Here is a 27,515-nt window from a genome sequence, read left to right as displayed (position 1 = left end):
GCAGTGAGAGCACCATGCATTGTAAGCAGTGAGAGCACCATGCATTGTAAGCAGTGAGAGCACCATGCATTATTAGCAGTGAGAGCACCATGCTTTTAAAACAATAAGAGCACCATGCATCATAAACTGTGTGAGCACCATGCATTATAAACAGTGAGAGCATCATGCATTATAAACTGTGAGAGCAGCATTGATTAAGAACAGTAAGACCAATATGCATTTTTAACAGTGAAAGCACCATGCATTGGAAACAGTGAGATCACCAAGCATTATAAACAGTGAGAGCACCATGCATTGTGAACAATGAGAGCACCATGCATTATAAACAGTGAGCGCACCATGCATTATAAACAGTGAGAGCACGATGCATTATTAACAGTGAGAGCACGATGCATTTTAAACAATGAGAGCACCATGCATTTTAAACAATGAGAGCACCATGCATGATAAACAGTGAGAGCACTGTGCATTATAAACAGTGAGAGCACCGTGAATTATAAACAGTGAGAGCACCCTGCATTATAAACAGTTAGAGCACCATGCATTATCAGCAGTGAGAGCACCATACATTATACACAGAGAGATACCAAGCATTATATACAGTGAGAGCACGATGCATTATAATCAGTGAGAGCACGATGCATTATAAACAGTGAAAGCACCATGCATGATAAACAGTGAGCGCACCATGCATTATAAACAGTGAGAGCACGATGCATTTTAAACAATGAGAGCACCATGCATTTTAAACAATGAGAGCACCATGCATGATAAACAGTGAGAGCACTGTGCATTATAAACAGTGAGAGCACCGTACATTTTAAACAGTGAGAGCACAATGCATTATAAACAGTGAGAGCACCATGCATTATAAAGAGTGATAGCACCATGCATTATAAATAGTGAGAGCACCATGCATTTTAAACAGTGAGAGCACCGTGCATTATGGGCAGAAAGAGCACCATGCATTTTAAACGGTGAGATACCAAGCATTAGATACAGTGAGAGCACGATGCATTATAAACAGTGAGAGCACCATGCATGAGAACAGTGAAAGCACAATGCATTATAACCAGTTAGAGCACGATGCATTATAAACAGTGAGAGCACCATGTATTATAAACAGTGAGAGCACGATGTATTAAAAACAGTGAGAGCTCCATGCATTGTAAGCAGTGGGAGCAACATGCATTATAAACAGTGAGATACCAAGCATTATATACAGTGAGAGCTCGATGCATTATAAACAGTGAGAGCACCATGCATTATAACAGTGAATGCACAATGCATTATAAGCAGTGAGAGCACCATGCATTATAACAGTGAGAGCTCCATGCATTGTAAGCAGTGGGAGCAACATGCATTATAAACAGTGAGTGCACCATGCATTTTAACAGTGAGAGCACCTTGCATTACAAAAAGTGAGCGCACCATGTACGACAAAGAGTCAGAGCACCACGCTTTGTAAACAGTGAGAGCAGCATGCATTTTAAATAGTGTGAGCACCATGCATTATAAACAGCGAGAGTACCATGCATTATAAGGAGTGAGAGCACCATGCATTATAAACAGTGAGAGCACGATGCATTATAAACAGTGAGAGCTCCATGCATTGTAAGCAGTGGGAGCAACATGCATTATAAACAGTGAGATACCAAGCATTATATACAGTGAGAGCACGATGCATTATAAACAGTGAGAGCACCATGCATTATAACAGTGAAAGCACAATGCATTATAAGCAGTGAGAGCACCATGCATTATAACAGTGAGAGCTCCATGCATTGTAAGCAGTGGGAGCAACATGCATTATAAACAGTGAGTGCACCATGCATTTTAACAGTGAGAGCACCTTGCATTACAAAAAGTGAGCGCACCATGTACGACAAAGAGTCAGAGCACCACGCTTTGTAAACAGTGAGAGCAGCATGCATTTTAAATAGTGTGAGCACCATGCATTATAAACAGCGAGAGTACCATGCATTATAAGGAGTGAGAGCACCATGCATTATAAACAGTTAGAGCACCATGCATTGTAAGCAGTGAGAGCACCGTGCATTATAAAGTGTGAGATACCACGCATTATATACAGTGAGAGCACGATGCATTATAATCAGTGAGAGCACCGTGCATTATAAACAGTGAGAGCACCGTGCATTATAAACGGTGAGAGCACCATGCATTTAAAACAGTGAGAGCACCATGCATTATAAACAGTGAGAGCACCATGAATTATAAACAGTGAGAGCACCATGCATTTTAAGCAGTGAGAGCAACATGCATTTTAAAAAGTGAGCAATCCGTGCATTTTAAACAGTGAGAGCACCATGTATTTAAAACAGTGAGATCACCGTGCATGATAAACAGTGAGAGCACCATGCATTTTAAACAATGAGAGCACCATGCATTATAAACAGTGAGAGCACCGTGCATTATAAACGGTGAGAGCACCATGCATTGTGAACAGTGAGAGCACCATGCATTATAAACAGTGAGAGCACCATGCATTTTGAATAGTGAGAGCACCATGCATTTAAAACAGTGAGAGCACCATGCATTATAAACAGTGAGAGCACCATGCATTATAAACGTGAGAGCACCATGCATTTTAAGCAGTGAGAGCAACATGCATTTTAAAAAGTGAGTTATCCGTGCATTTTAAACAGTGAGAGCACCATGCATTTAAAACAGTGAGAGCACCGTGCATTATAAACAGTGAGAGCACCGTGCATTTTTACAGTGAGAGCACGGTGCATTTTTAACAGTGAGAGCACCGTGCATTTTAAACAGTGAGTGCACCGTGCATTTTAAACAGCGAGTGCACCATGCATTTTAAACAGTGAGAGCACCGTGCATTTTAAACAGTGAGAGCACCGTGCATTTTAAACAGTGAGAGCACCGTGCATTATAAACAGTGAGAGCACCGTGCATTTTTAACAGTGAGAGCACCGTGCATTTTAAACAGTGAGAGCACCGTGCATTTTTAACAGTGAGAGCACCGTGCATTATAAACAATGAGAGCACCGGGCATTTTAAACAGTGAGAGCACGGTGCATTTTTAACAGTGAGAGCACCGTGCATTTTAAACAGTGAGAGCACCGTGCATTTTGAACAGTGAGAGCACCGTGCACTCTAAACAGTGAGAGCAACGTGCATTTTAAACAGTGAGCACCGTGCATTTTAAACAGTGGGAGCACCGTGCATTTTAAACAGTGGGAGCACCGTGCATTTTAAACAGTGGGAGCACCGTGCATTTTAAACAGTGAGATCACCGTGCATTTTTAACAATGAGAGCACCGTGCATTTTAAACAGTGAGCACCGTGCATTTTAAACAGTGGGAGCACCGTGCATTTGAAACAGTGAGAGCACCGTGCACTGTTAACATGGAGAGAACCGTGCACTTTAAACAATGGGAGCACTGTTCATTATATACGGTGAGTGCACCGTGCATTATAAACACTGAGAGCACCATGCATTTTAAACAGGGAGAGTACCGTGCATTTTTAACAGTGAGAGCACCGTGCATTTTTAACAGTGAGAGCACCGTGCATTTTAAACAGTGTGAGCACCGTGCATTACAAACTGTGAGAGCACCGTGCAATGTAAGGAGTGAGAGCACCATGCATTATGAACAGTGAGAGCACCATGCATTATAAACAGTTAGAGCACCATGCATTCTTAACAGCAAGAGCACCGTGCATTACAAACTGTGAGAGCACCATGCATTATAAACAGTGAGAGCACCATGCATTACAAACTGTGAGAGCACCATGCATTATAAACAGTGAGAGCTCCATGCATTATAAACAGTGAGAGCACAATGCATTTTTATCAGTAAGTGCACCGTGCATTTTAAACAGTGAGAGCACCGTTCATTATAAACATTGAGTGCACCGTGCATTTTAAACAGTGAGAGCACCTTGTATTTTAAACTGTGAGAGCACCGTGCATTATAAAGTTGCAACAATGTCCAGAGCAGGTGTGGGCGGGGCCCAGGGACAGAAGAGAAAACACACCCAGGGGGAGGGTTGGACCCTGCAGCAAACACTGAGCAGCTCAGACAGGCAGTGCGGCACCGGTTAGAGGCATTCAGAGGAAAGGTCGGGGAGAAACAAGCTGCAGACTTGGAATCGGGAGAGATTCTGTGCAACTGGGGGAGTGTGAGAGAGGGAGAGGGAGAGGGGTAGAGAGAGGGAGAGAGAGAGAGAATGAGAGGGAGAGGGAGGGAGAGAGAGAGGGAGAGTGGGAGGGAGGGAGAGTGAGAGAGAGTGAGGGGAGAGGGAGAGAGAGGGGGAGAGAGCACCTTGTATTTTAAACAGTGAGAGCACCATGTATTTTAAACTGTGAGACCACCTTGTATTTTAAACTGTGAGTGCACCTTGTATTTTAAACTGTGAGTGCACCGTGTATTTTAAACTGTGAGTGCACCGTGTATTTTAAACAGTGAGAACACCGTGCATTTAAAACTGTGAGAGCACCTTGTATTTTAAACAGTGAGAGCACCGTGCATTTTAAACAGTGATGGCACCGTGCATTTTAAACAGTGAGAGCACCTTGTATTTTAAACTGTGAGTGCACCGTGCATTTTAAACTGTGAGTGCACCTTATATTTTAAACAGTGAGAGGGCGGTGGTGGGAAAAGTAAAGAAACAAGAGATGAGCTGCAAATCGGCAGAACCATTCAGGAATGATCCGTTCAATCCGGCGAATGGGGGGGCGTTCTTTCCTTTTATGGGTGATATGCAAATGAGGCAGCGAATGCAGTTGAATCTTCAAAAGCTATCATACTTAACCAAAGAAATGATGGAAAAACAATGATTCTTACATCTCCAGTAAACATTACTTATCAAAATGGAAAATGAACGTTTAAAATTCTTACTTGCGCTAATGTGAAAGAGTATTGACTGCCGTTGGATGGGAATTTGCAACACTATTCGAGCATACTTACCTGGCAGGGGAGAGACCTTGATTAGGAAGTAGGTTTTCCCAGGATGAAGCTAACCTATTGCACTCAGGGTGTGCTGACGCCTGCGATGTTCCCAAATGCGGGATACTCGACTGCAAAATTTGTGGTAGTGGGGACTGCGTTCGCGCTCTCCCCTGGTTCATGACTAAAGACAGAAATAATGTGTGCTCCCAGAGCGGTGACTTTAATGGCAACTTCGAATCACTGCCTATCTGAGCTATGATGTGGAGATGCCGGTGATGGACTGGGGTTAACAATTGTAAACAATTTTACAACACCAAGTTATAATCGAACGATGAGGTGAAGCCTCCGAAAGCTTGTGGAATTTAAAATAAATTTGTTGGACTATAACTTGGTGTTGTAAAATTGTTTACAATCTGAGCTATCACCTCGAAGGACTTGCTGGCCGATTAACAGTGGTGTTCGTCGATCTTTTCTGTAAAATACCTAGTAACCCTTAGATATTAAAGCATTTCCAGGACTGGGCGCTGAGATGCAGCCACCGCAAAAGCTCGATGGGGAAAAGCCACATTTTAGGACACTCTCGCCATCGTAGGCCGAGGGACTGGAAACCAAAAAAAACTCCTTGTAATGACTGTAATTGCTGTAATGTAACTGTAATCTATACTGATTGCAAGTGCAATGAGGCACCCTGCAGTGTCATGAACTGTATTTATCATGTATGACCTGTAGTTGTATTGTGATAGTTGCATTGTTCTGTTTACCTTTACAATTTTTATGAATAAAGTATATTTTTGAAATATATAAATAAAAACATCGCCAGAACTTTCAAACAAGCACCAAGACATAGCTTGGCTGGTGGTGAGAAGGGCCCTTCCTTTCAGATCCTTCTTGCACTCCCGGTCTCTCAGCGCCACCGCACATTGTCCCCGAGGAGGCTGCGGTGCAGACCAAACCGTCACCCATCTCATTCTGGAATGCGCCTTTGCAAAGAAGGCCTGGAGAGAGATGCAGTGGTATCTGTCCAAGTTCGTCCCGAGCAGCTCCGTAACACAGGACTGTGTGCTCTACGGGCTGTTCCCGGGGACGCACACCGAGACAGACATCAACTGCTGCTGGAAGTCCATTAACTTGGTGAAAGACGCCCTTTGGTCTGCCCGAAACCTGCTGGTCATCCAGTGCATGGAGCTGTCCTCGACCGAGTTTTGCAGACTGGCACATTCCAAGGTCCAGGACTACGTGCTCAGGGACGCACTGAGGATGGGTGCGGCCACCGCAAAGGCTCTGTGGGGAAAGGCAACCGTTTATAGCCTTCCCGCCATTGTATACCGAGGGGCTGAAATCAGGGGAAAAAAAACCCTGGGCAGAATGTAAAATTCAAATTGCTGTAATGTACCTGTAATGAATCTGTAATGTACCTGTAATGAATCTGTAATCAACAATCTGTGTTGAGTATAATGCAATGAGACACCCCATAGTGTGATGAACTGTAATTATGTACAATGTGTTCATTGAACCGTACTTGATGTAACCTGCAAATTGTATAATCTGTATTGTGTACGTTTCGAATGTGATATGACAACTGTACTGTATGCATTGCTGCAAATTTTATTAATAAAGTACATTTTTTTGAAAAAGAAAAGCTGGAGTAAACCATTGGGACGGGAGAAATCTATTGGTGTTCCAGATATCTATTGGGGCTTCCGGTAATCTATTGATGGTCCAGAAACCACTGGGACAGGAGAAAGGAGCCACACAAGAGATTGTTACACAAGATTAGGGCTCATGGGATTGGAGGTAATATATTAGCATGGATTGACGATTGGTTAACGGACTGGAAAAAAGGAGTAAGGAATAAATGGGTCATTTTCGGGTTGGCAGGTAGTAACGAGACGGGTGCTTCAATGATCAGTGCTGGAGCCTCAGCTGTTTACAATCTATATCAATGACTTATAGGAGGGGACCGAGAATAATGTATCCAAACTTGTTGACGATACAAAGGTGGGAAAGTAAGTGGTGAGGAGGACGCAAAGAGGCTTCAAAGGGATATAGACAGGTTAAGTGAATGGGCGAGAAGGTGGCAAATAGAGTATAATGTGGGGAAATGTGAGGTTATTCACTTTGGTAGCAAGAATAGAAAAGCAGAATATTTTTTTAAATGGTGAGAGACTAAAAAATGTTGTAGTCAGGGGGATTTGGGTTTCCTTGTACACGAATCAAAGAAAGTTAACATGCAGGTACAGCAAGCAATTAGGAAGGGAAATGCTATGTTATCCAATATTTCAAGGGGGTTGGAGTACACGAATAAGGAGGTCTTGCTGCAAATATATAGGACTTTGGTGAGACCACATCTGGAGTACTGTGCACAGTTTTGGTCTCCTTACCTAAGGAAGGATATACTTGCCTTAGAGGGCGTGCAACGAAGGTTCACTGGATTGATTCCTGGGATGAGAGGGTTGTCCTATGAGGAGAGATTGAGTAGAATGGGCTCATGTTCTCTGGATTTTAGAACAATGAGTGGTGATCTAATTGAAACGTATAAAATTCTTAGAAGGCTTGACAAGGTAGATGCAGAGAGGCTGCTCTCCCTGGCTGGAGACTCTAGAACTAGGGGTCATAGTCTCAAGATGAGGGGTCGGCCATTTAGGACCGAGAAGAGGAAAACAATTACTCAGCGGGTTGTGAATCTTTGGAATTTTCTGCCCCCCAGAGGGCTGTTGATGCTCAGTTGTTGAGTATATTCAAGACTGACATCGATCGATTTTTGGACACTGAGGGAATCAAGTGATATGTGGATACGGTGGGAAAGTGGAATTAAGGTAAAAGTTCAGCCATGATCTTATTTAATGGAGGAGCAGGGTCCAGGGGCCGAATGGCCTACTTCTGCTGTACTGTACAGGAAAATCTATGCACCAACCAACTCGACATCTTTGCTTCACAATTTGGCAAAGGTTTTGCTATTTAACAATAAAAGAGGAATATCTTTAATTTATAAAGCGCCCTTCACGATCAAAGCAGGTCCGAAAGCGATTTGCAGCCAATGGAGTGCTTTTTGAAGTGTAATCACTGTTGTAATGTAGGAACACAGCAGCCGATTTTCACAGAGCAAGGTCCCTTAAACAGCAATGTAATAATAAGCAGATCATCTGTACTGGTGATGTTGGTTGAGGGATAAACATTGACCAGGACACTCGGTTGAACTCGCCTGCTTTTCTTCCAATAGTGCCTTAGACTATTTCACGTCCACCTGTGAGAGAATATAGAGCATCTGTTTAATGTCTTATCTGAAAGACAGATCCTCTCAGAGTACCAAACTCCATTAGTTCTGCACTGGACTAATCCAGTAAGCCTAGATTTTGTGCTGAAGTCTCTGGAGTGGGAGTCGAAACTACAATGTCCAATATCAGAGTTAAGGAGGCTATCAACTGGGCCACCACTGACACCTTACAACAAAGCCCAGCGAGTTCAATTACTAATACATTATAAATCATATGCCTGCACCTAATATTGTTTTTTAAAAGTACTTACGGTTGTTAATTTATATCACACTTTTGCGTCACCTCTTTCCATTAGAAATTCCTATATTGTATTAATTTTTACAATAAAAAACTGCCTCTGTAAATGTGAAATGCTGTAATTACACCTGCCCACCAGAGGTGACGCTGTAGAACCTCGATTCTGCAACTCCCACCTTCTCAGCATGTTTTCAAAAACCTCTGATATTTCAACAAACTCTACTTGCTTCAGAAATTGCCAGATATTTTACTACTTTACTGTAAATCTACAACCATTTTAAACAAAGTATGCATACACTTCCTATTATATACAAACAAATACATAACGTCGGACTTTAAAAGGAGATTTACAGAATACAAACTCATTATTTCGCCAGAAGAATGCAGTATGTGAGTGGAGGATAGTTACATAATACAAATTGATTATTGATCCAGTAAAATACAGTGAGTGGAGGATAGTTACAAAGTACAAATTGATTATTGACTCAGTAAAATACAGTGAGTGGAGGATAGTTACATAATACAAATTGATTATTGATCCAGTAAAATACAGTGAGTGGAGGATAGTTACATAATATAAATTGATTATTCCTCCAGTAAAATGCAGTGAGCGGGGGATAGTTACATAATATCAATTGATTATTGATCCAGTAAAATGCAGTGAGTGGAGGATAGTTACATAATATAAATTGATTATTCCTCCAGTAAAATGCAGTGAGCGGGGGATAGTTACATAATATAAATTGATTATTGATCCAGTAAAATGCAGTGAATGGAGGATAGTTACATAATATAAATTGATTATTGATCCAGTAAAATGCAGTGAGTGGAGGATAGTTACATAATATAAATTGATTATTGATCCAGTTAAATGCAGTGAGTGGAGGATAGTTACATAATATAAATTGATTATTGATCCAGTTAAATGCAGTGAGTGGGGGATAGTTACATAATATAAATTGATTATTGATCCAGTAAAATGCAGTGAGCGGGGGATAGTTACATAATATAAATTGATTATTGATCCAGTAAAATGCAGTGAGCGGGGGATAGTTACATAATATAAATTGATTATTCCTCCAGTAAAATGCAGTGAGCGGGGGATAGTTACATAATATAAATTGATTATTGATCCAGTAAAATGCAGTGAATGGAGGATAGTTACATAATATAAATTGATTATTGATCCAGTAAAATGCAGTGAGTGGAGGATAGTTACATAATATAAATTGATTATTGATCCAGTTAAATGCAGTGAGTGGGGGATAGTTACATAATATAAATTGATTATTCCTCCAGTAAAATGCAGTGAGTGGGGGATAGTTACATAATACAAATTAATTATTTCTCCAGCAATATTTCAATCGAGAGCTGGACCTCTTTCAGGCTGAGGCAGATCATCGCATGCAAAAGGTAGGTAATGCATAGAATTACCCAGGGACAGAATAATCTCCTGGTCCAGTTTCGATCTCCTAAGGGTCAAGAGGAAACTCCTAGATTCCCTCTCCCCCCAGATTGGCCTGAGTTTTCATCTGTTTTTTCGCCTCTCGCAGGAGATGGCGTAGTTTTGGGTGGAGTGGGGATTGTATATAGTGTGAAACACAAGGTATGAGAATTGCATGAGACAGGCTGGATGCACCAGAGTATCTTTTGCTGTTAGTTCTTGTTCGTATGTTTGTATGTTTGTAAAATGCAATGAGGGGAGGATAGTTACATAATACAAATTATGTGTGTAAAATTAATCCCAGTCAGTTACAGCAGTGATTGACGGGGGAATTACCCAATCATCTCCATTCTGGCCGAAAACAGTGGCCACACTACTTGCAGCCCTAAATAAATGGTGAATTTCAGCTATAAGCGGGGTTGAGTGGTGCTGGCGAATTAAAGATCTAAAATGAAATTGAGAGTGCATTGGCCGCGAATCGAACACAGGTCACTCATGGGGAAAGCGAAATTTCGATCACTGATCTTCAGCAAAGTGATGGAAGGTGTCATCGACGGTGCTATCTAGCGGCACTTACTCACAAATAACCTGCTCACTGATGCTCAGTTTCGGTTCCGCCAGGATCACTCGGCTCCAGACCTCATTACAGCCTTGGTACAAACATGGACATAAGAGCTGAATTCCAGAGGTGAGGTAAGAGTGACTGCCCTTGACATCAAGGCAGCATTTGACCGAGTGTGGCACCAAGGAGCTCGAGTAAAATTGAAGTCAACGGGAATCAGGGGGAAAACTCGCCATCGGCTGGAGTCATACCTAGCAAGAAGGAAGATGGTAGTGGTTGTTGGAGACCAATCATCTCAGCCCCAGGACATTGCTGCAGGAGTTCCTCAGGGCAGTGTCCTAGGCCCAACGATCTTCAGCTGCTTCATCAATGACCTTCCCTCCATCATCAGGTCAGAAATGGGGATGTTCGCTGATGATTGCACTGTATTCAGTTCCATTCGCAACCCCACAGATAATGAAGTCCGTGCCCGCATGCAGCAAGACCTGGACAACATCCAGGCTTGGGCTCATAAGTGGCAAGTAACATTCGCGCCAGACAAGTGCCAGGCAATGACCATCTCCAACAAAAGAGAGTCTAACCATCTTACCCTTGGCATTCAACGGCATTACCATCGCCGAATCCCCCACCATCAACATCCTGGGCGTCTCCATTGACCAGAAACTTAACTGGACCAGCCATATAAATACTGTGGCTACAAAAGCAGGTCAGAGGCTGGGTATTCTGCGGCGAGTGACTCACCTCCTGAATCCCCAAAGCCTTTCCACCATCTCCAACGCAAAAGTCAAGAGTGTGATGGAATACTCTCCACTTGCCTGGATGAGTGCAGCTCCAAAAACGCTCGAGAAGCTCGACACCATCCAAGACAAAGCAGCCCGCTTGATTGGCACCCCATCCACCACAAGGAAGTAACGCGCTGGGTGGATAAGGGGGAACCAATGGATGCAGTATATTTCGATTTCCAAAATGCCCTCGATAAGGTGGGCACATAGAAGATTACTGCACACGATAAGAGCTCATAGTGTTGAGGTAATATGCTGGCATGGACAGAGGATTTGCTAACTAACAGAAAACAAAGAGTCGGGATGAAAGGGTCATTTTCAAAATGGCAATCTGTAACTAGTGGGGTGCCGCAGGGCTCCGTGCTGGGGCCTCAACTATTTACAATATATATCAATGACTTAGATGAAGGAACAGAGTATCTTGTGGCCAAGTTTGCTGATGATACAAAGATAGGTGGAAAAGCAAGTTGCGATGAGGGCACAAAGTGTCTGCAAAGGGATATTGACAGGTTAAGTGAATGGGCATAAATTTGGCAGATGGAATATAACGTGGCAAAATGTGAAGTCATCCACTTTGAGAGGAAAAATAGAAAAGCAAATATAATTTGAATGGAGAAATACGACAAAATGCTGCGGTACAGAGGGATCTGGGTGTCCTCGTACATGAAGCACAAAAAGTCAACATACAGGTGCAGCAGGTAATCCGGAAGACAAACGAAATATTGGCCTTTATTTATATGGGGGTGGAGTGTCAAAGCAGGGAAGTCATGCTACAAATGTACAGGGTGCTGGTGAGACCACACCTGGAGTACTGCGGACAGTTCTGGTGCCCTTATTTAAGGAAGGACATAATTGCATTGGAGGCAGTTCAGAGAAGTTTCACTTGGTTGATTCCGGGTATGGAAGGATTGTTTTATGAGGAAAGATTGAACAGGTTCGGTCGATGCTCATTAGAGTTTAGAAGAATGAGAGGAGACCTTATTGAAACATATAAGATATAGGGTAGATGCTGAGAGGATGTTACCCCTCATGAGGGAATCTAAAACTAGGGGACATAGTTTCAGAATAAGGGGTCGCCCGTTTAAGACGGAAATTAGGAGCAATTTCTTCTCCCAGAGGTTCGTGAATCTTTGGAATTCTTTACCTCAAAAAGCTGTGGAGGCTGAGTCATTGAATACATTCAAGGCTGAGTTAGACGAATTTTTCATCAGCAAGGGAGTCAAAGGATATGGGGAAAGGGCGGGAAAGTGGAGTTGAGATAAAAATCAGATCAGTCATGAATGGCGGAGCAGGCTCGAGGGGCCGAATGGCCTACTCCTGCTCCTATCTTTTATAGTCTTATGGTCACCCTAAACGTTCACTCCCTTCACCACCGGCGCACTGTGGTTGCAGTGTGTGCCATGCACAGGATGCACTGCAGCAACTCGCCAAGGCTTCTTCGACAGCACCTCCCAAACCCGCGACCTCTACCACCTAGAAGGGCAAGAGCAGCAGGCATGTGGGAACAACACCGCCTGCACGTTCCCCTCCAAGTCACACACCATCCCGACTTGGAAATATATCGCCGTTCCTTCATCGTCGCTGGGTCAAAATCCTGGAACTCCCTTCCTAACAGCACTGTGGGAGAACCTTCACCACACGGACTGCAGTGGTTCAAGAAGGCGGCTCACCACCACCTTCTCAAGGGAAATTAGGGATGGACAATAAATGCCGGCCTCGCCAGCGACGCCCACATCCCATGAACGAAAAAAAAAAAAGAGAACCGCCAATACTTCACTGGAAAATGCTTGAGCTTCTTATGTCCCCAACCAACAGCCGTGAGTGCTGGTTTTCTGGGAGAAACAAAGAGGAAACCCCGCTTGATTACTTCAACTGGAGTTTTCTTCTGAATGTGGCTGCAGCTCAGTGGTAAAGCACATGTATGCAGTTCTCCCTTATAGCCCACCGTCTCCATTCACTTAAGTATCGAATTTTGGACACAATTTTGAAAAGATCGTTTTCGACTCGCCTCACCTTTACATACAAAGACAGGTAAGACTGTCTTTAACTCAAGAAAAATCTAACGCTCCGCATAGGATACAATTCAATCGAAGAGCCCACGAACCGTTTCAATGACCCCGAACCCCAGCTCATCAAGATGTTTTCACTGAAACGATCTTTAAACACAAACCCACACCTGGCGCATCTCCGACATCCGTCTTTCGTGAAATGAGACCTAATTCTCTCTGCTTCTCACGTTGCCCTCTTCTGAAGTTCAAGGACTCAAAATATTCTTGCAGGCCTCTGCTACAATGTGCCTGAGCATTTCTAATCCCGTCCAACTGTCCGCTTCGTGACTGATAAGGGCAGCGTTCGAAAAACGCGGACATGAAACAGGAAGGATGGCTATCGTCCAGTAGTGCTTGCAATAACGTTTGGAGATAACTCTAATATCTCCGCCCCCTCGAACACTCTACCTCGGATGATAACAATTAATCCTGAATGGGTGAAATCCGAACCTTTGAGAGGCAAAGTCTTGGAACAAATCGTCACAACGCTGTGGCATTCAATATCTGCCGCTGTCTGCGGATAAGGTCTTAAATTCTTAACACTCCTGGATCTCCTCCTGCACCTATGTTTTTCCAGCAAAGGTTGCTCCGTAACTCTGTAAACCCACATTTATGTCAAAGAACTACTCTCGGTAATCCTGCACCAACAAATCTCATTCGGTTTCGAAAACCATGGTCACCTGTTTTAAAAGAAAATAACCCCAGAAAATCCACTGTGGCTCTTCTTGAGATCCCAAGGGGTAAATTACATAACATGCATTTGTCATTTTCTGATTTCCTTCCATCAACGTTGGGAAATATCCATTCAAATTAAGAAACTGAAAGATGTAATAATACCTGATATATGTTTACATTCTGCAATAGAAAATTTGTTGCTTAGTCAATGTTTAAGCAGAGTTAATCTGATACTAGGAAAAAATAAAAATCAGCTTCCTGAGAAAGGGGTTAACTTCTATGCAGTGAAAAGAATGCGGACCCAGATATCATCAGACTCACGCAGCTTGCGTCACACAGCTTTCATATCAATTTAAAAAACTTTGCTGAATGAAAAAGAAACAAACTCCATTTTACATCTCCCCCGATGTCTTTGGACCGTGAAGCAATAATAACTTGCATAAAGATCCTAATTCAATTAAGTTCTAGGATATTAATTTCAGCTTGTTTTTGACTTCCAGTTTTCAAAACGTGAGCCACGAAGGCACAGATTTTTTTTACAAAACTTTTGTTTCTTTAGGAATTGAAAATCTGTTAAAACAAGCTGAAATCATTCATCACATCAGTATTAACTTTAAATGCATTTTTGTCAGGGAAGACCACATTGTAGTTCATACATCTCTATTTATAAAGAGTAGGTTGTGCTGCCCTCGTGCTTAATAATTACACTCAAAATTAACTCCTTATCCACCTCAAATTATTAAGGCCTTTGCAGTTGTGAGAAATTCAAAAATGCCAATTTCTTTCAATGTGATAATCTCATGTCTGGAAATGAACAATAATCAGAATTTCATAGTGGCCACGAAGAAAGTCTGTTTTTCACAATTTAATAGGTCAGTTAACCTCAATAACTCCAGCTTAATTCAGCAATATCTTAAACTTAACACAATTTGGAACAGATAAAATTATGAAAATAGCACGTGCTTACAAAAGCCCAATAAATTACTTCACCTTTCTTTTTGTTCTTTCTTCAGGCCCCTTTCCAATTGAGAGTAAAAAGTACTGAATATAACTGAAGAAAAAGTTAGCCTTCACAGCTAAACAAAATATTTGGAAACAGTCTTACCCTGCAGCCAGTGGCACCAAAACATTCACATCGGCTTTTAAAAAAACAGTGCGCTGCGAACAAAATAACTTCTGTAGCTTGTAAGACCATAAGACCATAAGAGATAGGAGCAGGAGTAGGCCATTCGGCCCCTTGAACCTGCTCCGCCATTCAATGAGATCATGGCTGATCTGATTTTTACCTCAACTCCATTTTCCCGCCTTTTCCCCCTTACCTTTGACTCCCTTGCTGATCAAAAAATTGCCTAACTCAGCATTGAATGTATTCAATGGCTCAGCCTCCTCAGCTTTTTGGGGTAAAGAATTCCAAAGATTCACGACCTTCTGGGAGAAGAAATTGCTCCTCATTTCCATCTTAAACGGGCGACCCCTTATTTTGTGACTTTGCGCTAGTTTTAGATTCCCCCATGAGAGGTAACATCCTCTCAGCATCTACCTGATCGAGACTAGAAAAGGGACTTCCTTACTCTATCGTATTCTAAAGTATCCTTTTTCTCCCAAATCAATTATCAATTTCTAATGTTTGCTACTTAACCCCATTCTGATTCAAAGTCTCAAGCTCATAGTCTCTGTCTCACCCAAACCGATTACCTCCTGAAGCATTCTTAACAGTCTTCTCTGCCGACCACGGCGCTCAGATTCTCTTCAATAAATTTCCCTGAGAATCTCCACGGTTACTGTTAGTGTTGGAGGGAAACACTCAAGCACCCTCCAAAACAGTTTTCCTACCTTAACAGACTGGGTTCAGCACCTTGTCCGTCCGAGGCACTTAGTTTCACTCAATCGACATTATTGCCTGTCAAGGTCCGACGCCGCAGTCGCCAGTTTGTAAGATCGATTCAAACTGGACACCAATAGGTTGTGATTAATCCTTTATTAAATGTAAGCAAGTATCAACACACTCAATGTGTAAGGCCATAGTATTACAAAGAAGGACACGATACGAACTGTTAGACATGCTTTGGATAGAAGCAAGAACACTCGGGTGGCTGTTTATTGATCCCTCTCTCGCCGATCTGTGCTTCTATAAATTCAAGTGTAAAACGTTAATTATTTGTACCACTCATTTCATGAAAACGCTCCCTTATCTGTATTTGTTATTCACATTGCTTGATCCCCTAAAAGACCTGCTCGTGATATGTGCGGACCCAACACACGAACATCTCGACATGCCCAAGGTGCACATAATCTCAACACATTCTCAACATAGTCTGTACACATTCTCAACACATTCTCAACATAGTCTGTACACATTCTCAACACATTCTCAATACATTCTCAACATAGTCTGTACACATTCTCAACACATTCTCAATACATTCTCAACATAGTCTGGACACATTCTCAACACATTCTCAATACATTCTCAACATAGTCTGTACACATTCTCAACACATTCTCAATACATTCTCAACATCGTCTGTACACATTCTCAACACATTCTCAATACATTCTCAACATAGTCTGTACACATTCTCAACACATTCTCAACACATTCTCAACATAGTCTGTACGCATTCTCAACACATTCTCAACATAGTCTGTACACATTTTCAACACATTCTCAATACATTCTCAACATAGTCTGTACGCATTCTCAACACATTCTCAACACATTCTCAACATAGTCTGTACACATTCTCAACACATTCTCAACATAGTCTGTACACATTCTCAACACATTCTCAACATAGTCTGTTCACATTCTCAACACATTCTCAATACATTCTCAACATAGTCTGTACGCATTCTCAACACATTCTCAACACATTCTCAACATAGTCTGTACACATTCTCAACACATTCTCAACATAGTCTGTACACATTCTCAACACATTCTCAACATAGTCTGTACACATTCTCAACACATTCTCAACATAGTCTGTACACATTCTCAACACATTCTCAATACATTCTCAACATAGTCTGTACACATTCTCAACACATTCTCAATACATTCTCAACATAGTCTGTACACATTCTCAACACATTCTCAATACATTCTCAACATAGTCTATACGCATTCTCAACACATTCTCAACACATTCTCAACATAGTCTGTACGCATTCTCAACACATTCTCAACATAGTGTGTACACATTCTCAACACATTCTCAACATAGTCTGTACACATTCTCAACACATTTTCAATACATTCTCAAAATAGTCTGTACACATTCTCATCACATTCTCAATACATTCTCAACATAGTCTGTACACATTCTCAACACATTCTCAACATAGTGTGTAAACATTCTCAACACATTCTCAATACATTCTCAACATAGTCTGTACACATTCTCAACACATTCTCAATACATTCTCAACATAGTCTGTACGCATTCTCAACACACTCTCAACACATTCTCAACATAGTCTGTACACATTCTCAACACATTCTCAACATAGTCTGTACACAATCTCAACACATTCTCAACACATTCTCAACATAGTCTGTACACATTCTCAACACATTCTCAACATAGTCTGTACACATTCTCAACACATTCTCAACATAGTCTCTACGCATTCTCAACACATTCTCAACACATTCTCAACATAGTCTGTACACATTCTCAACACATTCTCAACATAGTCTGTACACATTCTCAACACATTCTCAACGTAGTCTGTACACATTCTCAACACATTCTCAACACATTCTCAACATAGTCTGCATACATTCTCAACACATTCTCAACATAGTCTGTACACATTCTGAACACATTCTCAACATAGTCTGTACACATTCTCAACACATTCTCAACACATTCTCAACATAGTCTGTACACATTCTCAACACATTCTCAACACATTCTCAACATAGTCTGTACACATTCTCAACACATTCTCAACAGAGTCTGTACACATTCTCAACACATTCTCAATACATTCTCAACATAGTGTTTAAACATTCGCAACACATTCTCAATACATTCTCAACATAGTCTGTACACATTCTCAACACATTCTCAACATAGTCTGTACACATTCTCAACACATTCTCAATACATTCTCAACATAGTCTGTACGCATTCTCAACACATTCTCAACATAGTGTCTACACATTCTCAACACATTCTCAACACATTCTCAACATAGTGTGTACACATTGTCAACACATTCTCAAACGTTCTCAACATAGTCTGTACACATTCTCAACCCATTCTCAACATAGTCTGGACACATTCTCAACACATTCTCAACATAGACTGTACACATTCTCAACACATTCTCAACACATTCTCAACAAAGTCTGGACACATTCTCAACACATTCTCAACATAGTCTGTACACATTCTCAACACATTCCCAACACATTCTCAACATAGTCTGTACGCATTCTCAACACATTCTCAACATAGTCTGTACACATTCTCAACACATTCTCAACATAGTCTGTACACATTCTCAACACATTCTCAATATATTCTCAACATAGACTGTACACATTCTCAACACATTCTCAACACATTCTCAACATAGTCTGTACACATTCTCAACACATTCTCAACATAGTCTGTACACATTCTCAACACATTCTCAACATAGTCTGTACACATTCTCAACACATTCTCAACATAGTCTGTACACATTCTCAACACATTCTCAACACATTCTCAACATAGTCTGTACACATTCTCAACACATTCTCAACATAGTCTGTACACATTCTCAACACATTCTCAACACATTCTCAACATAGTCTGTACACATTCTCAACACATTCTCAACACATTCTCAACATAGTCTGTACACATTCTCAACACATTCTCAACACATTCTCAACATAGTCTGTACACATTCTCAACACATTCTCAACATAGTCTGTACACATTCTCAACACATTCTCAACACATTCTCAACATAGTCTGTACACATTCTCAACACATTCTCAATACATTCTCAACATAGTCTGTACACATTCTCAACACATTCTCAACATAGTCTGTACACATTCTCAACACATTCTCAACACATTCTCAACATAGTCTGTACACATTCTCAACACATTCTCAACATAGTCTGTACACATTCTCAACACATTCTCAACATAGTCTGTACACATTCTCAACACATTTTCAATACATTCTCAAAATAGTCTGTACACATTCTCATCACATTCTCAATACATTCTCAACATAGTCTGTACACATTCTCAACACATTCTCAACATAGTGTGTAAACATTCTCAACACATTCTCAATACATTCTCAACATAGTCTGGACACATTCTCAACACATTCTCAATACATTCTCAACATAGTGTGTAAACATTCTCAACACATTCTCAATACATTCTCAATATAGTCTGTACACATTCTCAACACATTCTCAATACATTCTCAACATAGTCTGTACGCATTCTCAACACATTCTCAACACATTCTCAACATAGTCTGTACACATTCTCAACACATTCTCAACATAGTCTGTACGCATTCTCAACACACTCTCAACACATTCTCAACATAGTCTGTACACATTCTCAACACATTCTCAACATAGTCTGTACACAATCTCAACACATTCTCAACACATTCTCAACATAGTCTGTACACATTCTCAACACATTCTCAACATAGTCTGTACACATTCTCAACACATTCTCAACATAGTCTCTACGCATTCTCAACACATTCTCAACACATTCTCAACATAGTCTGTACACATTCTCAACACATTCTCAACATAGTCTGTACACATTCTCAACACATTCTCAACGTAGTCTGTACACATTCTCAACACATTCTCAACACATTCTCAACATAGTCTGCATACATTCTCAACACATTCTCAACATAGTCTGTACACATTCTGAACACATTCTCAACATAGTCTGTACACATTCTCAACACATTCTCAACACATTCTCAACATAGTCTGTACACATTCTCAACACATTCTCAACACATTCTCAACATAGTCTGTACACATTCTCAACACATTCTCAACAGAGTCTGTACACATTCTCAACACATTCTCAATACATTCTCAACATAGTCTGTACGCATTCTCAACACATTCTCAACATAGTGTCTACACATTCTCAACACATTCTCAACACATTCTCAACATAGTGTGTACACATTGTCAACACATTCTCAACACATTCTCAACATAGTCTGTACACATTCTCAACACATTCTCAACATAGTCTGGACACATTCTCAACACATTCTCAACATAGACTGTACACATTCTCAACACATTCTCAACACATTCTCAACAAAGTCTGGACACATTCTCAACACATTCTCAACATAGTCTGTACACATTCTCAACACATTCCCAACACATTCTCAACATAGTCTGTACGCATTCTCAACACATTCTCAACATAGTCTGTACACATTCTCAACACATTCTCAACATAGTCTGTACACATTCTCAATACATTCTCAACATAGTCTGTACACATTCTCAACACATTCTCAATATATTCTCAACATAGACTGTACACATTCTCAACACATTCTCAACACATTCTCAACATAGTCTGTACACATTCTCAACACATTCTCAACATAGTCTGTACACATTCTCAACACATTCTCAACATAGTCTGTACACATTCTCAACACATTCTCAACACATTCTCAACATAGTCTGTACACATTCTCAACACATTCTCAACACATTCTCAACATAGTCTGTACACATTCTCAACACATTCTCAACATAGTCTGTACACATTCTCAACACATTCTCAACACATTCTCAACATAGTCTGTACACATTCTCAACACATTCTCAACACATTCTCAACATAGTCTGTACACATTCTCAACACATTCTCAACACATTCTCAACATAGTCTGTACACATTCTCAACACATTCTCAACATAGTCTGTACACATTCTCAACACATTCTCAACACATTCTCAACATAGTCTGTACACATTCTCAACACATTCTCAATACATTCTCAACATAGTCTGTACACATTCTCAACACATTCTCAACATAGTCTGTACACATTCTCAACACATTCTCAACACATTCTCAACATAGTCTGTACACATTCTCAACACATTCTCAACATAGTCTGTACACATTCTCAACACATTCTCAATACATTCTCAACATAGTCTGTACACATTCTCAATACATTCTCAACATAGTCTGTACACATTCTCAATACATTCTCAACATAGTCTGTACACATTCTCAACACATTCTCAATACATTCTCAACATAGTCCGTACACATTCTCAACACATTCTCAACACATTCTCAATACATTCTCAACATAGTCTGTACACATTCTCAACACATTCTCAATACATTCTCAACATAGTCTGTACACATTCTCAATACATTCTCAACATAGTCTGTACACATTCTCAACACATTCACAACAGAGTCTGTACACATTCTCAACACATTCTCAACATAGTCTGTACACATTCTCAACACATTCTCAACACATTCTCAACATAGTCTGTACACATTCTCAACACATTCTCAACACATTCTCAACATAGTCTGTACACATTCTCAACACATTCTCAACATAGTCTGTACACATTCTCAACACATTCTCAACACATTCTCAACATAGTCTGTACACATTCTCAACACATTCTCAATACATTCTCAACATAGTCTGTACACATTCTCAACACATTCTCAACATAGTCTGTACACATTCTCAACACATTCTCAACACATTCTCAACATAGTCTGTACACATTCTCAACACATTCTCAACATAGTCTGTACACATTCTCAACACATTCTCAATACATTCTCAACATAGTCTGTACACATTCTCAATACATTCTCAACATAGTCTGTACACATTCTCAATACATTCTCAACATAGTCTGTACACATTCTCAACACATTCTCAATACATTCTCAACATAGTCCGTACACATTCTCAACACATTCTCAACACATTCTCAATACATTCTCAACATAGTCTGTACACATTCTCAACACATTCTCAATACATTCTCAACATAGTCTGTACACATTCTCAATACATTCTCAACATAGTCTGTACACATTCTCAACACATTCACAACAGAGTCTGTACACATTCTCAACACATTCTCAACATAGTCTGTACACATTCTCAACACATTCTCAAAATAGTCTGTACACATTCTCAACACATTCTCAACATAGTCTGTACACATTCTCAACACATTCTCAACACATTCTCAACATAGTCTGTACAAATTCTCAACACATTCACAACATAGTCTGTACACATTCGGAACACATTCTCAACACATTCTCAACACATTCTCAACATCGTCTGTACACATTCTCAACACATTCTCAATACATTCTCAAAATAGTCTGTACACATTCTCAACACATTCTCAACATAGTCTGTACACATTCTCAACACATTCTCAATACATTCTCAACATAATCTGTACACATTCTCAATACATTCTCAACATAGACTGTACACATTCTCAACACATTCTCAACATAGTCTGTACACATTCTCAACACATTCTCAACATAGTCTGTACACATTCTCAACACATTCTCAACACATTCTCAACATGGTCTGCACACATTCTCAACACATTCTCAACATAGTCTGTACACATTCTCAACACATTCTCAACACATTCTCAACATCGTCTGTACACATTCTCAACACATTCTCAACATAGTCTGTACACATTCTCAACACATTCTCAACATAGTCAGTACAGATTCTCAACACATTCTCAACACTTTCTCAACATAGTCTGTACACATTCTCAACACATTCTCAACATAGTCTGTACACATTCTCAACACATTCTCAACACATTCTGAACATAGTCTGTACACATTCTCAACACATTCTCAATACATTCTCAACATAGTCTGTACACATTCTCAACACATTCTCAACACATTCACAACATAGTCTGTACACATTCTCAACACATTCTCAACATAGTCTGTACACATTCTCAACACATTCTCAACACATTCTCAACATAGTCTGGACACATTCTCAACACATTCTCAACATAGTCTGTACACATTCTCAACACATTCTCAACATAGTCTGTACACATTCTCAACACATTCTCAAATCATTCTCAACATAGTCTGTACACATTCTCAACACATTCTCAAGACATTCTCAACATAGTCTGTACACATTCGCAACACATTCTCAACATAGTCTGTACACATTCTCAACACATTCTCAACACATTCTCAACACATTCTCAACATAGTCTGTACACATTCTCAACACATTCTCAACATAGTCTGGACACATTCTCAACACATTCTCAATACATTCTCAACATAGTGTTTAAACATTCTCAACACATTCTCAATACATTCTCAACATAGTCTGTACACATTCTCAACACATTCTCAACATAGTCTGTACACATTCTCAACACATTCTCAATACATTCTCAACATAGTCTGTACGCATTCTCAACACATTCTCAACATAGTGTCTACACATTCTCAACACATTCTCAACACATTCTCAACATAGTGTGTACACATTGTCAACACATTCTCAAACGTTCTCAACATAGTCTGTACACATTCTCAACACATTCTCAACATAGTCTGGACACATTCTCAACACATTCTCAACATAGACTGTACACATTCTCAACACATTCTCAACACATTCTCAACAAAGTCTGGACACATTCTCAACACATTCTCAACATAGTCTGTACACATTCTCAACACATTCCCAACACATTCTCAACATAGTCTGTACGCATTCTCAACACATTCTCAACATAGTCTGTACACATTCTCAACACATTCTCAACATAGTCTGTACACATTCTCAACACATTCTCAATATATTCTCAACATAGACTGTACACATTCTCAACACATTCTCAACACATTCTCAACATAGTCTGTACACATTCTCAACACATTCTCAACATAGTCTGTACACATTCTCAACACATTCTCAACATAGTCTGTACACATTCTCAACACATTCTCAACATAGTCTGTACACATTCTCAACACATTCTCAACACATTCTCAACATAGTCTGTACACATTCTCAACACATTCTCAACATAGTCTGTACACATTCTCAACACATTCTCAACACATTCTCAACATAGTCTGTACACATTCTCAACACATTCTCAACACATTCTCAACATAGTCTGTACACATTCTCAACACATTCTCAACACATTCTCAACATAGTCTGTACACATTCTCAACACATTCTCAACATAGTCTGTACACATTCTCAACACATTCTCAACACATTCTCAACATAGTCTGTACACATTCTCAACACATTCTCAATACATTCTCAACATAGTCTGTACACATTCTCAACACATTCTCAACATAGTCTGTACACATTCTCAACACATTCTCAACACATTCTCAACATAGTCTGTACACATTCTCAACACATTCTCAACATAGTCTGTACACATTCTCAACACATTCTCAACATAGTCTGTACACATTCTCAACACATTTTCAATACATTCTCAAAATAGTCTGTACACATTCTCATCACATTCTCAATACATTCTCAACATAGTCTGTACACATTCTCAACACATTCTCAACATAGTGTGTAAACATTCTCAACACATTCTCAATACATTCTCAACATAGTCTGGACACATTCTCAACACATTCTCAATACATTCTCAACATAGTGTGTAAACATTCTCAACACATTCTCAATACATTCTCAATATAGTCTGTACACATTCTCAACACATTCTCAATACATTCTCAACATAGTCTGTACGCATTCTCAACACATTCTCAACACATTCTCAACATAGTCTGTACACATTCTCAACACATTCTCAACATAGTCTGTACACATTCTCAACACATTCTCAACATAGTCTGTACACATTCTCAACACATTCTCAATACATTCTCAACATAGTCTGTACGCATTCTCAACACACTCTCAACACATTCTCAACATAGTCTGTACACATTCTCAACACATTCTCAACATAGTCTGTACACAATCTCAACACATTCTCAACACATTCTCAACATAGTCTGTACACATTCTCAACACATTCTCAACATAGTCTGTACACATTCTCAACACATTCTCAACATAGTCTCTACGCATTCTCAACACATTCTCAACACATTCTCAACATAGTCTGTACACATTCTCAACACATTCTCAACATAGTCTGTACACATTCTCAACACATTCTCAACGTAGTCTGTACACATTCTCAACACATTCTCAACACATTCTCAACATAGTCTGCATACATTCTCAACACATTCTCAACATAGTCTGTACACATTCTGAACACATTCTCAACATAGTCTGTACACATTCTCAACACATTCTCAACACATTCTCAACATAGTCTGTACACATTCTCAACACATTCTCAACACATTCTCAACATAGTCTGTACACATTCTCAACACATTCTCAACAGAGTCTGTACACATTCTCAACACATTCTCAATACATTCTCAACATAGTCTGTACGCATTCTCAACACATTCTCAACATAGTGTCTACACATTCTCAACACATTCTCAACACATTCTCAACATAGTGTGTACACATTGTCAACACATTCTCAACACATTCTCAACATAGTCTGTACACATTCTCAACACATTCTCAACATAGTCTGGACACATTCTCAACACATTCTCAACATAGACTGTACACATTCTCAACACATTCTCAACACATTCTCAACAAAGTCTGGACACATTCTCAACACATTCTCAACATAGTCTGTACACATTCTCAACACATTCCCAACACATTCTCAACATAGTCTGTACGCATTCTCAACACATTCTCAACATAGTCTGTACACATTCTCAACACATTCTCAACATAGTCTGTACACATTCTCAATACATTCTCAACATAGTCTGTACACATTCTCAACACATTCTCAATATATTCTCAACATAGACTGTACACATTCTCAACACATTCTCAACACATTCTCAACATAGTCTGTACACATTCTCAACACATTCCCAACACATTCTCAACATAGTCTGTACACATTCTCAACACATTCTCAACATAGTCTGTACACATTCTCAACACATTCCCAACACATTCTCAACATAGTCTTTACACATTCTCAACACATTCTCAACATAGTCTGTACACATTCTCAACACATTCTCAACATAGTCTGTACACATTCTCAACACATTCTCAACACATTCTCAACATAGTCTGTACACATTCTCAACACATTCTCAACACATTCTCAACATAGTCTGTACACATTCTCAACACATTCTCAACATAGTCTGTACACATTCTCAACACATTCTCAACACATTCTCAACATAGTCTGTACACATTCTCAACACATTCTCAACACATTCTCAACATAGTCTGTACACATTCTCAACACATTCTCAACACATTCTCAACATAGTCTGTACACATTCTCAACACATTCTCAACATAGTCTGTACACATTCTCAACACATTCTCAACACATTCTCAACATAGTCTGTACACATTCTCAACACATTCTCAATACATTCTCAACATAGTCTGTACACATTCTCAACACATTCTCAACATAGTCTGTACACATTCTCAACACATTCTCAACACATTCTCAACATAGTCTGTACACATTCTCAACACATTCTCAACATAGTCTGTACACATTCTCAACACATTCTCAACACATTCTCAACATAGTCTGTACACATTCTCAACACATTCTCAATACATTCTCAACATAGTCTGTACACATTCTCAATACATTCTCAACATAGTCTGTACACATTCTCAATACATTCTCAACATAGTCTGTACACATTCTCAACACATTCTCAATACATTCTCAACATAGTCCGTACACATTCTCAACACATTCTCAACACATTCTCAATACATTCTCAACATAGTCTGTACACATTCTCAACACATTCTCAATACATTCTCAACATAGTCTGTACACATTCTCAATACATTCTCAACATAGTCTGTACACATTCTCAACACATTCACAACAGAGTCTGTACACATTCTCAACACATTCTCAACATAGTCTGTACACATTCTCAACACATTCTCAACACATTCTCAACATAGTCTGTACACATTCTTAACACATTCTCAACACATTCTCAACATAGTCTGTACACATTCTCAACACATTCTCAACACATTCTCAACATAGTCTGTACACATTCTCAACACATTCTCAACGTAGTCTGTACACATTCTCAACACATTCTCAACATAGTCTGTACACATTCTCAACACATTCTCAACATAGTCTGTACACATTCTCAACACATTCTCAACACATTCTCAACATAGTCTGTACAAATTCTCAACACATTCACAACATAGTCTGTACACATTCGCAACACATTCTCAACACATTCTCAACACATTCTCAACATCGTCTGTACACATTCTCAACACATTCTCAATACATTCTCAAAATAGTCTGTACACATTCTCAACACATTCTCAAC

The 27,515-nt window shown here is 39.8% G+C and overlaps 1 non-coding gene across 1 annotated transcript; it reads left to right on the top strand.

The window, feature by feature from the left end:
* The first annotated feature begins 4,941 nt into the window (after positions 1–4,941).
* On the top strand, positions 4,942–5,104 carry LOC137310077 (U1 spliceosomal RNA). The gene has a single exon (XR_010960047.1). It is a non-coding gene; the product is annotated as a U1 spliceosomal RNA (small nuclear RNA).
* Positions 5,105–27,515: the final 22,411 nt, after the last annotated feature.

This window comes from Heptranchias perlo, unplaced genomic scaffold (genome assembly GCF_035084215.1).
Source record: "Heptranchias perlo isolate sHepPer1 unplaced genomic scaffold, sHepPer1.hap1 HAP1_SCAFFOLD_214, whole genome shotgun sequence".
Lineage (NCBI taxonomy): Eukaryota > Metazoa > Chordata > Chondrichthyes > Hexanchiformes > Hexanchidae > Heptranchias > Heptranchias perlo.
This window is presented reverse-complemented; position numbering and strand designations above follow the sequence as displayed.